Source organism: Parus major, chromosome 19 (genome assembly GCF_001522545.3).
Source record: "Parus major isolate Abel chromosome 19, Parus_major1.1, whole genome shotgun sequence".
Lineage (NCBI taxonomy): Eukaryota > Metazoa > Chordata > Aves > Passeriformes > Paridae > Parus > Parus major.
In genome coordinates this window covers 2,819,165-2,831,733 of record NC_031787.1, presented here as the reverse complement: position 1 = coordinate 2,831,733, position 12,569 = coordinate 2,819,165, and the positions used below count along the sequence as shown (strand labels likewise).

At 48.0% G+C, this 12,569-nt stretch overlaps 2 protein-coding genes across 3 annotated transcripts in view; both read right to left on the bottom strand.

The window, feature by feature from the left end:
* CAMKK1 (calcium/calmodulin dependent protein kinase kinase 1) overlaps window positions 1-12,374 on the bottom strand; it is a 72,205-nt gene extending 59,831 nt beyond the window's left edge. The window contains exon 1 of one of the 2 annotated variants that reach the window (XM_033518852.1): window positions 12,197-12,374. The gene's annotated coding sequence lies outside the window, so the exon portion shown is untranslated. Of the gene's footprint in view, window positions 1-68; window positions 1,574-12,196 lie in introns of those variants that run through there. The other variant, XM_033518854.1, reaches the window with a different exon arrangement.
* P2RX1 (purinergic receptor P2X 1) overlaps window positions 1,692-12,569 on the bottom strand; it is a 29,206-nt gene continuing 18,328 nt past the window's right edge. Inside the window, exon 13 of the mRNA XM_033518855.1 lies at window positions 1,692-2,664. The gene's annotated coding sequence lies outside the window, so the exon portion shown is untranslated. The remainder of the gene's footprint in view (window positions 2,665-12,569) is intronic.

The window sequence follows — 12,569 nt, the reverse complement described above, 5'->3', positions numbered from 1 at the left end:
CCTTACCCACATGCAAATATCCCACCACCTCCTTCAATGGGATCTAAGACATGAAGATAAATTTGTACCTTGACCTGACATTCTTCAGCTCACCCTGACCTCAAAAATCAGCAACTTCCTCCTTCTGGGCAAGAGGGTTCAACACTGCAAGAGGATGATGAAGTATTAAAGAGAGAACTACAAATTCTGTGTCTTGTGGGAGCTCTTACCTGAACTTTTAAAGGGAAAAACAGTTTCAGAAAGACTCAGGACCACAGTCCAAGGTGGACCATCCTAGAGGATGAAAAGTGACACCAACAGAATTAGTGTAGCAATGGCTTGGCCATGTGGCATCATGTGAATGAGCCAAGTGAGCCTTGCTGGCAGTGCAGTGAAGGGTTCTAAGCTCTCTTAAGGTACAGGTTTCTGTATAATTTGTGGTCAGGCAACCTACCTGCATCCTGGACCTCCAAGGTGTCCCCAAGCTCTGTACTCCACCACAGAGAACATGCAGGACTTGGTCTTCACACACTCCACCTTCACTGTCCATTGCTTCTCCAAATAACCCAAATTTTGGCCAGCAGTGCTCTTCCAGCAGCCCAGCCCTGAATCAGAGCAGTCCCTGCTGACCATCAGAAGTGGTCACAGGACAAGGGTTCTCCAGGACCAAGTATCAAAGTGAGGAAAAGGGAAAGAATGGCACCAGAATGCTGGCAGGAAAGAGACTGAAGGTGAGAGAAGCAGGAGAAGCCACCTTGTCCTGGTATAAGCAGAAGCAATGACTGGAGCCCCTCACTTTTCCCTCAAGCAGTCACTCAGGGAGTGACAGACACTCACTGAATTTGTCCTCAACCAGTCTGAAGCGATTTGTTTCAGTCTCCACAACACTGTGGAGAACTGAGCTCTGGCACATCACGAGCGCTATTTGTGCTACACCTGCCAGGGAGTTCAGGCATCCCAACACCAATCCCACACAGTGTCAGAGAGGATAAACCACACACTTTCCCCCTGCCCCATGACCATAACCCAGGAAGAAGCCAGCACAGGCACTCTGTACAGTGCTACAGGGCCAGGGAAGAAAATTACCTATTTGCTTCTGCAATCCCAACCCTGCCTCTGCTGTTTGTATTTAAAGAAAACAGCCAGTTTTCATTCTCTTGTTCTAAAAGGTGGTTACACTTGCAAGAAATCACTTGGTAGTAATTTAACGGAAGGAGGAAGAAATTTAGAGGTTTGAGGCAGCTGTGATTTGACTTGGGCTGACCTGGCACCTGAGGAGAACCTTAATGACATTTCCTTCCAGCCAGCCTGTTCTCCTTGCTTCACTCTGTAATTAGTTTCCCTTTTTGACATCCAGGCAGAAAGCCTAGACCACACTTGAAAATTTGGCCACATTATTACAACTTTTCAATAGCCTGGCAACAGCATCAATTAATAGAGAGCTCACTGCCCCACTGTGTTTAATGCTTTAAGAAAGGCAAGCTTTGGCTCAAAGAGCTTAGAATCAAGGCAGGCTTTAAAAATAGAGCTTAAATGTTGTACTTTAACTTGGCAGGCAGGTAAACACCACACAGCTGCTTGCTCACAGATCCCTCTCCAGGAATGGGGGTGAAAAAAAATGTAAAATTTATGAGTTGAGATAAAAAAAGCTTAATAGAATATAAAAAGAAGAAAAAATAATTAATTCTAATTCAATTAGAATATACAAAACAAGTGATGCACAATGCAATTGGCCACACCTGCAGACCTGTCAGGCAGCTCTCCTTCCAGCTGGTGAGGTGGGATGATCCCCAGCTTTTGTGGAATCTTACCCATCTAGAGTGGACAGCTCTGCAGCCCTCCAGAGAGGGGAGGGATGTGGGATCAGGCTTCATTCCTGACAAGCTCTGCCTCCTTCCCTGAACACATGGTCTTCCCCTGGGAACACAGTCAAAATGAAAGAGGGAGCACCAAGAGCCGGGTCTGAGGTCCTGGGAAACATAAAACAAGCTGCTCTTCTGCATCTCCTGTCACCAACAACATTTCTCTAGCTTAGCCTTTAAGGGAAATTCCAATTGCCAAGGAGTAACTCAGACTGTTCCCTAAGTGCCACCAAGGAGTAGATGGGCTCTGCTGCACGTGGTCTGAGCTATGCCTAAATCAAGAAATAAGCAGGGCTGGAAAATTAATGTTGTTAGTCAAACTTGAGAGCAGTGCTGGCTCTCAGCCAGGGGTTACTCCAGATGTTCTCCATGTCCTGCATCCTGGGCTTTGGCTGCTTACTCCTCACACACATCCCCAGCAGGGACAATGACCTTGTCCATCTGTGAAAGGGTCACAGGTCCCAACAGGGAAAACACAAGGCTGCAGATTTTGAAGATTTCCAAAGGGACAATCCCAGTGCCCTGAATTTTTTTTTTAATTTTTTTTTTCCTCCCCAGGCCAAATCTCTTTCAAGCCACAGACCCCAGTCACATCCCTGATGGCCCCATCTCCCACCTGATGAACAGTGTGATCCAGGTGATCTGTGCCAAAGCTGGTAACAGCAGCAGCTCCACAGCATTATATGGACTATGGATTTCCATCCTCCAGTGAAGCCACTAACACCCACAAACCCAAAAATCCTTTCAGTGGTTTCTTCTTGGGATCAGCCAATGTTCCAGACATCCCAGAGACAGGAGAAGGATGCACTTGCCTATGAGAGACCTGCAGCAGCACACAAATGCACAACATTCATCTACCCTGAAATTTGCTCCTCTCACTCTCAAGCTTCTTTGTTTTCCTTAAGATTATGTCTGCAGCTAAATGAACACATTACAGCAGAAATTTTACTCTTAATTTGTCCCTTGGGTGTTTTGCTGACCCTACCAAGAACTATATTTAAATGTGCAATTTCCTGGCTAGACTCATTTGCAGTCCCTCCCCCCTGCCCAGTTGCCTGTGCAAGGCTGGCCCAGAATCCAATTAGCTACTACCACCCTTTAAATCAAAGGAATTACACTCAAACAAGAAAAAATAAAATTAAATTTTTTAATTACATCATTATTACATGTCTAAATACTTAAAATCCCCATTCTCTCTGGGAGGTGGTCTCAAAAGGCTAGAAAATAACAAGTTTCCAAAGCAGACAAAATTGTAGCCAGAACAAATTATTGGACAGATAATCTGACCAGCCCAATCACCAGAGCCTGTTTGGTTTGACACACTGGAGAGCTGGGTGTAGGACCTGCCTGGCACCATGGGAGGAGCAGCTGCTTCCCAGTGCCTGTGAGAGGTATGGGGAACCCAAAGGCTTCCAGCTCCTCACATGAAGGAGCAGCTGCATTCCATCTGGTATTAATGTCAGGAATCTGCTTTCATCAGCATCAGCAGCACCCTCCCCAGTGCCTAGGAGGTGTTCCCATTGCAGCTTTCAAAGTAAAGGAACTGGTTTGCTTTGGAGAGTTTGCTGGTTGACACTTAGTCCTTGAGTAGCTTCAGCTGGTCCCAGTGACATCCAGCAGTGTTCCCAGCTGTGCACAGGAGCAAGGAAAGGAGGATGTGGATTCCCACAGCTGTAGAGCCAAGGGGCACAACTGAGGGGTGTTTTGTTCCTTTTCCTTTAGGAGCCTGTCCCTTCCTTTAAGGCTCCAGGTTTTGCAGGCCAGGTTCCCAACTGTGTGATGCTGTGGCTGTTCAGACTGAGCAGTGACCTCTGAGGACCATCAGAGTACCTTCTGGACAGGCTTTCCCACCCACCTCCAGCTCAGCAGCCTGTCTCCAGCTCCTGGCTTCCTGCCTGCCTCCAGGAGCTGCTCAGCAGATCCCCACAAGTCCTTTGGCTCGGGTGAATCTCCACAGGACTGTCCAGCCAGGGGATGGGGCTGTGCAGGGCAGGAAGAGCCAGGCACAGGTTGGAAGACATCAGGAGAGTTGATGTTATTGGGCTCAAACTTTCCAACTATCGGCACTGCTCAGCTTGGGAGGTGCCAGGGCTGCAGAGAGGTTCAGAGGAGGTCAAGGACTTCAGAATAGCCAAGCTGCTGCTGGAAATGGTGTTCCTCAATGCCAGCAAATAAGGAGTGGCTGGGATGACTTTGCTTCAAGGTGTTAAGTGTCAGGTCCGAACAAGCTTTAGCTGAGTCCACCCCAGACAGTGCAGCCACCTGTACCTGCTCCAGGAAAGTACAGGGGCTTCAGTCAGCCCCTCAGGAGCCACACCTGCCACCAATCCAGGTGAAATTCCTGCTGAAATCCTACATACAAACTAAATGACTCCTATGCTGGATAGCTCAGTCTCCTGGGAAATGGAGCAGGAAGGGATTCAGTGTGAGGCACAGGCTTATAGCCAAGAAAGCAGAACAACAACTGCAGAGACACTGAGTGATCCACAGGATGCAGCAGTGGAAGGGACAGCTCCAGAGAGGCTGGAGTCAGTACACGTGCACAGTGGGACAGGGATTTGCTACAGGAAGGAGCACTGCCAAGATAAATGTATTAAAACCCTATGATGATCTTTCTTCATTGACTGCCCAACCCCATGCCCTTCCTTTTGAGGGGAACAGACAGACAGACGCTTTTGCAGAAAGCCATCAGCTAGGAAAAACCGAATTCCTCAGGAGATGAGCAGCTCTGAGCCATCTTCCCCTTCTTTTGCAGGCAGCTACACTGACAACTTGCAAAAGTACTCTGCAGAGCTCTCTAACCAGTTTGATGGTGAAATGTCAGCACATTTCTAGGTTAATAAAAGCTGGGGCATGGGAGGAGAGAGGAAAGGAAGAAGATTGATTGTCTTAGACAAAGAGATTGGAATGGATTTCACAGCAGAAGGAGGTTTTGGGGCAAGGAAAAATTTATTCATACCTAAAGTGCATGGAATATTAAAGACTCTGGGTTTCATTTCCTCCACAAGGTCTTAGTGGAAAGAGACTCTCAGCACTTTGCAGTAACCACAAAACATCCTCAATGAATCCAGGTGGTTTTATCCAGCTCACAGCAAAACCTCAAAAATACCTTGGCATTGCAGGCACGGCATCAGCAGGAGAATGGTGCACCCACTGTGTGGAGCAAGTGAGGGAGAGCAGGGAGAGCCAGGGACCTTCCTGGGGATGAGGGGAGGGGGCTTCTCCTGGGATCCTGGGCGGTCACTGAACCAAAGGCAGCCTTTTGCTGCTTTTGGAGTCAAGCAGAAGACACTCTTTAGATAACAGAACGCTCTGTGCACCCCCAGAGCATCTGCCATTTTTTGACTCAGATCTGGAGGCTTATTTTCCATTACTGTGGCACTTCAGACACTGTTATCACCTGGGCCTGATGCTGCACAGTGAAATTGCTGGTCCCTGCTGTGAAGTTTATGCTCTTAACACAATAAACAATGAGGCAAGCAGGCAGATGTTTGGATGAGCACAAGGAAAGCTGTACTGGTTTTTCTCTTTCATTCCTTTGGTGGCTGAGAGGATGTGCCACAGAAGAATCAGTTCCCACAGGTGGGACAATCTCATATTGTCCTCTTGCACCTGTGATAATCACCCTGCATGGAAGACAGATTCAGTGGCATTCAGGTGTAGCACAGACACTTTTCAGCTCCTTGGAAACAGCAAACTCTGAAAATTAACAAAAAATACCAGTTCCATTCTGCATTCAGGCTTAAATCAATCTACCTGGCATTAAGGAATGGACTCCCAGCAATTGCTATGAATAAAGCATGCCTTTTCACCGTTCTTCAAGGCAAATTACAAGCACTGCTCACATCAAACTGCATGAGAAAGGACAAAGCAGAAGCCTGATCAGAGTGTGGAAGCACCCTGGAAGAGATGCCTGATCTCTCTAACCTGGAAGTGCACATTAACAACACAACTGAGAACACTGAAATTCATGTCCACTACTACCACAGGACAAGCTGAGGCAGAGGACTTTGTTCTCACTGTTATAACAAATCACACCCTGCTGATGCAGTAAGCCCATATCCCAGCCCTGAGGGGACACGATTCTTTTCCCCCTGCACTCAGCAAGGATTGTTCTAACAACTGCATTTGGACATCTTTCACTTTTCCAGCCCCATCTTTCAGCCTGGGGATGAGGTGCTGACACAGAAGGGCTAAAAGATTCATCTCAGGTCTGTTTTACACTCTGCCTGCTAGCCTCAGATATCATTAACCTTTGTCAGTCAAGCTGCCTGACAGCTACAGAAAGGTCAATCCAGATTTCAGCATCAAAGCACCCCATCAGTGAGAGGTCAGCACACAAATTTCCTGTCCTCATACTGCCACTTGAAGCAGGCACACCATTAGCAAGCAGACCCAAACCCTTGGTTCCAGCACAAATAACATCCCAGAAAAACACTACTCAGACAGCATTTCCAAAACCAGGTGTTAGGAAGTGTCAGAATTAAGACTTGACTCATTTAAATGGTTGGCTTTCCACATGTGTCCTGTAATAATTTGTCACAGGAACACTGCACCAAGTCCTACTGTCTTTCAAGTACCTTGATTTCTTTGGCATAGGGTTACCACTTTCTATACATCACCAGTATCCAAACCCAGTTCTCTCTCCTTCCCTCCCACTTTTTCCACACTGACCTGTAAGCACTGACAAAAGACAGGGGAGGAAGCTCTGAAGAAACAGAATACACTTCCCCAAGGCAGCACTTGACTCTTTGAGAGGCAAATTCCTCCTTTTTCTTTCTGATGCTACCATCAATCACTTCTCACACACTGCAGGAAGCCTCCTTCCCCAGTGGAGCTGTGGTTCATCCTCAGATCACAGCCTTGCCAGGCTCCTAATGAGGATGCAGCTCACACATCTTTCAGCTTCTTGTCCACAAGCAGTCAAGACTCCATGGGCTGGGCTGGAATGAGGGAGAGGGAGGGTCTGGTAGCAGATACCCAGCATGAGGCAACATCTACAGACCCTCTTCTAGGCAGGGGTCCCTTTGAGCATCCCAAATTGTCTCCGAGAGACCACATTAGAGCAGCAGAGCAGACAAAGGCCACCAGCTGCATCCAGCACATGAGGAGGTCCAGGGGCTGGAGAAAAGCTCTGGCAATGCCTGTGTGTTGCCAGTACCATGGTGAGTAAGCACAAAGGCAGGAGGTGGTTGAGAGTAACTTTGACAGAGCTTGACACAACAGCAGGACAGCGTGGGAGCTGTGATAATTACAGCCAGCCTCAGGTAGGTACACACATGCACACGCTACTTGTGAAGCTGTGCTGGCTTGTTTTTTTGCTACTGCTGCCCAATTCCTTCAGCTTTATCTACTGTAGATGTGACAGCCTCCAACTGTGAGCTTCAGAGGGCTGTGCCCATGTTATTTGTGTACAAATCTAACATCAGCAGCTCTTTTGGGGGTTTAGGACTCATTTCTGTTCTATAGAATGGAAATATGAACTACTGCTGGGAGTGGGAGAGGGAAAGAAGAGACAGGCACCCATGATAAAGTCTCATAACAGCAAAACAGTCTTTGAGTTACTAAATGCACTACAAAAGCAAAGCAAAACCAAGACAAACTGGAGTGGGTGGTCGAAGCTCTGCTGCACTCACATGACTGCAAAACAAAATTGGGACCAACCTTGGCAGCAGAGGCACAGCTGAGGAACACCAGGAGGAGAAGAGCAGCACCTGACTGGGAGCTCTGCTCCAGCACAGCACACTGAACTGTCACACACAGCAACACAGTCCAGCTCACCAGCATAGGATGATCTCACATCCCTTGGTACCACTGATTCACCTTAGTCACAAATACAACACTAAAACATCCTCAGAAAGTGTTATTTAGCCTGGGTTTCCCCAGCACTTAATGCTGTGTCCTCACAAGGTCATAAAATCACAGTGTCACTTGGCTGAGAAAAACAATCAGCACACCCCAAAAATATTTGTGGGATATTTCACAGGGGCTGAAGGCATCAGGGATTTGCTCTCTTCCTGGCACAGAGCTCTGTGCTTAATACAGGCCCCTCTGCCTCATCTCTGCTCTGCAGCAATGACTCCCACCAACACCCCAGCTCCAAAAAGAATGGGCCATGGTCCTCACTTATACTGCTGTGAGTGAGTGGAAACCACTGGAATTGCAGAAGGCAGCAAAAAAAAGTGAGGCCATGAATTTGGCTCCGCTGCCCTCAGGGAAGCAGTTGCCACTCAGCACCAGTACCAGCAGAAAGGAAGGCTGGACTTCCATGGCTTTTCTGCTTGTCCAAGGCACACACATAGCTGCTGTGCAGAGACTACAGCACAGGAAAATGAAAAAGGAGAAGCATGTCTGCATCTCAGAAAGACACATATTCAAGTGCTGCTCCAGCACATCACAGCCTTGCTGTTTACACTCACACCAGAATTATTAGAGCAGTCACTGTTAACTAGCTAACAACTTCACCATCAACTCTCTGAACAATACTGAAGAATTCATCACAACATTTCACAGCCACCACTCTGCAGAAACACTGAAATTATCCCAGACACAAGCAGCCTAAATTAATCCCACACGAATTCTAGCAAAAAGAACTACAACTATTTCAGCAGTACTCACCCAAAAATACTGCCTTCCCAGGGCAGCAGCCCAAGAGAAACAAGTCCTCAACAAACCACACCTTATGCACAAAGCATGACTCAGCTCATGCACTGGGTGCCATCAAGAAATAAAATCCAGGGCTTCATACTCGGCCAGGTTCACTCCCTAAAGCAGCAGTTTTGTGGGATATGAAGCTCCCAGCTGCCATGGGACAGCCCTCCCTTTCAGCTGCCAGCCTCAGTGCACCGAGAAGCTGCGTCCTCAAAAGGGTTTGGGCTTTCAGAACTTCCCCATCCAGAGACACCAGCATCTGAAAACAACAAACAAAATTTCTCCAGTGTCAGGTACTTGACAGATAAGATAGTTATGAACATGTAAAATGTATAATAAAACTGAAGAGTGCAATAAAACACAAAAATCTTTCTAAAAACTTAAACAAGTAGAAAAAGTGACCAACAAATCCAGACTGCAAATTCCTAAGCAAGTTAGAAGTGCAGGTTCTGCAGTCCTTGACTGCACCTTAGCATCAATGACACAGTCTATAAAATTTTTTTCTGTGATTAAGGACTCAATCCATAAAGTCACCACCTGTGGCCAAATACACAAGCCTGAGAAACATCCCTGTTTCTGAAGGGCCAGAACACATGTACTCACACCCCACCCACCAGCACAAATCAACAGCCACCCTCCCACACATGGACAAAAATCACTGTAGCTCCTTCCCACCAAACCATCTTTCAGATGAGTATCCTTCTCCAATTTATCAGTTATTAGGATATGTTCTCTTTAGAAGGTTTCAGACACTTTTCTCCAACCATGCTAAACTTGACCACTGTCTTAATTAAAACGACATGCTTGACCATATGGCATTTTTTGCTGTCATTCATTTACCGGCTGTACCTGATACTTTATCCATCACAAATATCCCTAACCAATCTTCAGACTTGCCTTGATGACTGTATTTTGTCAACAACTGCTTTGCACACTTCAATCATTCTCACAGCCAGAAATGCACATTCCTTTTTGAACCACATATTTTTGGTGACTGGGTCACCTTCCTCCATGCTGGATGTTTGCTTCTTAAAGCAAGTGATATCCTGCACCACCCTCCCCCAAAAAAAAGGAAAAAGAAATACTGAAAATTAGAGGAGCAACCATGAAGACAAAGACATGACAGGAAGAATTCTCACAAGGTTTACTGAACACCTGGTTGTCCTCAGAGGGGTCTGCTTTGCTGCAGTTTAAGACACAAGCCAATAACATTTAATCTCATACCAACTCTGTACTTGGCTTTTATGCTGACAGCTCAGGCCTTGCTTTCATCCCAAAGATGAAGGGGTAACTTGCTTCCTTGCTCTTTCTCAGCAAAGGGATGGCTCAGCTTCCTGAGCCTCCCTCTCCACCTGCCAAGCTGCAGCAGTGCCAGGGCTGAGTAGCAGAAAGCACCTGCCAGAGGCTGTGCAGGAGAAGTCTCCTCTCACCCCAAGTTAGAGGCAAAAATCACCCAAAAATCCTGCTCCATTCTCCTCCCCACTCAGGAGAGCTCCTACTACAGCCTGATGCTGCCCAAACCTGGGCTCTGCTGCTGACTTCATATAAACCATTTCCCTCCCACCTTTCACCTACTTGTGTTGCTTAACTCAGCATCCCCACAGGTCCCAAGGGAGCCTTGGAACCAAGGAAGATCTCCCCCTGCACCCAGCATTTGTCAGGGCTTTGAGCAGCTGAACATCAGCAGTGCACCTGCACTTTAGGACACTAAAGGCTATCCTCTCCCCAGGCATCTTCCCAAGGCATGCTTATTGCACATATTGATTTCAGATCCTACCAAACTGCTTTCCACAGCTCCAGCACTGACAAAATCCTCACACTGAGCTCTTCACCAACACACATCCCTTCTCCATTAGCTTGGTGTGCCTGGTGCCTCTCTGCCCCTTGGCCAGGCAGACACGTCCTCTGGAGACCAAAGCCAACCTGCCAGAAGCCATCCAGCAATCTCAGCCTTTTCCTGAAGCCTCTTACAAAAGAAGTTTCTCCTTCCCCTGTCCCTAGGTAGCAATGACCCTATAAAGGCTCTTCTAAGGTCAGCATTGACATTGAAGAGAAGACTGGCTTTCAGACAGAACTGTTCTTCCCACAGTTCATCAGAAAGTGGCACAAATACCGGGTTAATACATCCTTCAGTAATTTCAGGGAACAAATATCAGCAAAAAGAGATGCTGTACTCTGTAAGCAGAGCTTGGCTGAAGCACAATGACACAGCACAGTGCCACCTCTTCACACCCAGCCAAGGTCTAAACCACAGAAGTTTTTTGTCACGACCACTGCCTAAGTAGTGCTTCTTGCTCCAGCAAAAAGAACACTGCGACACCATCCTTCCAGACATCCCCTCTGCTGCAGGCTGAGGGCATTCCTACTGCAGTCACCCCACAAGAGCCTAACAGGGGGAGGGAAATCCCACAACCTCTTCCCAGCAAAAGAAAAGCTGTGCCTTGAAATTCTAGCTAGCACAAGGACAATTAATTGTATCAGACAAAGACATTCAGGGCTTAATGAACACATTAATTAGAGAGCACAGAGCAGCAGCACAGGCTTTGAAAGCCATGGCAGAAGTACAGCACCGTCTGGCTGTGCAGAGTGATGGGGAAACTCACTGCTCTCTGAGGCAATGCCAGGACAGGTGAGGTTCCCTACAGCTGCATTCCAGAAGCACCTGGATGGGCAGCTCTGCCCACATTCCCCGAGCTAGGAGCTGTCCTGGGAGCACTCACACATACCCTGCTCCAACCCACAAGAATCATCCCAAACTCAAGGAGAAATAGCTGGAGACAGCTTCAGCCAGAAGGCACTTCACGCCAGCGAACACAGCTTCTCTCAGAAAGAAATCTGATGGGACCTGGTGGCCTGGCACTTACTGTGACTTAAAGCCCAGCCTTCAGACCATATCAAACCATGACATGACTCAACTCCTCGCTGGAATGATAAGAGCCTGGTGCTTATGCTCCTGGTTGCTAAGATCTGACCTTCTTCAGGCAAAAGCCAGGGGAGCAAGACCAGGAAAGCAAATTTATTGCTCTGCCTGGAGTTTAATTCCATTCACACCAGGCACCCCAGCCCAAGCACAGGGCTTGCACAGCAAACCATGCTCAGGACATGTTGGAGCACAACCCCAGTGTACTGGCTTTGGTTTTTCTCTTCAAGCAACTGAGATAGCAGCTCTCTGCTTGCCTTATCCAGTTCTGAAAGCAACACTTCAAAGCCATCCCATGTCAAACTCCAGAACAAACTGAAGCTGCCAGAGATGCCTCACAGGGAGGAAGTTAACACATGATGGGAAGCTTAATGTGGAATTGCAGACTACTTCAAACAGAAAAGCAACAGTTTCCTATTAAACAAAACCTTTTCCATTAAATTACAACTACAACAGAATGGCAATTTTACCTTCATCAGAGCAGCTGAAGAAAGCGGTATCTTTGCAGGATCAGCAGTTTTCCTTGTTCACAGCACACAGGCCTTTGGGAGCTGCAGGTTATTGTCCCTCAGAGCCAAGGTAAGCACAGAGGAAGATAAACCCCTCTCACGCCAGCCTGGCTGCCAGGTGTGTGCTCCGAGACACGGCCAGGGCAGGACAGCTCAGGCCAAGGCACCGACCCACGAGAAAACCCAAACTTTCAGGAGCTCAGGCTAATCCCAAGGGCAACAAGGAGGATTAGGAAGCCGTGACAAACCTGCACGGAGCTCACCGCACTTCTTACCTTCTTCTCTGCCGCCTCCAGAAAAGAGGGATGGCTGGCACGATGGTCAAGCTCCTCAAAATCCCAGCTTTCAGAAGGAATTTTTTTTTTCCCCATTTATTTTTGAGCTCGGTAAAATCATCACCTCTGGAGACGCATCTGCCGGGCTCATCCCGGCTCCCGCAGCTCGGGGGATGCGGCGGCCGCCCTTGTCCACCCAGATCCCACCCGCGTCCCCTCCACCGCGGCGGGCACTGTCCCCACAGGCTGTCCCCCCCGCCACATACACACTTCGCGCCACTTGTCGCTGGTTGCCGAGGGCCCCCCAGCCCCGCGGGCGCAGTGTGAGGGGTCGGCTGGCGGGGGTGGCCCCGTCCCCGGGCACCGCTCACCT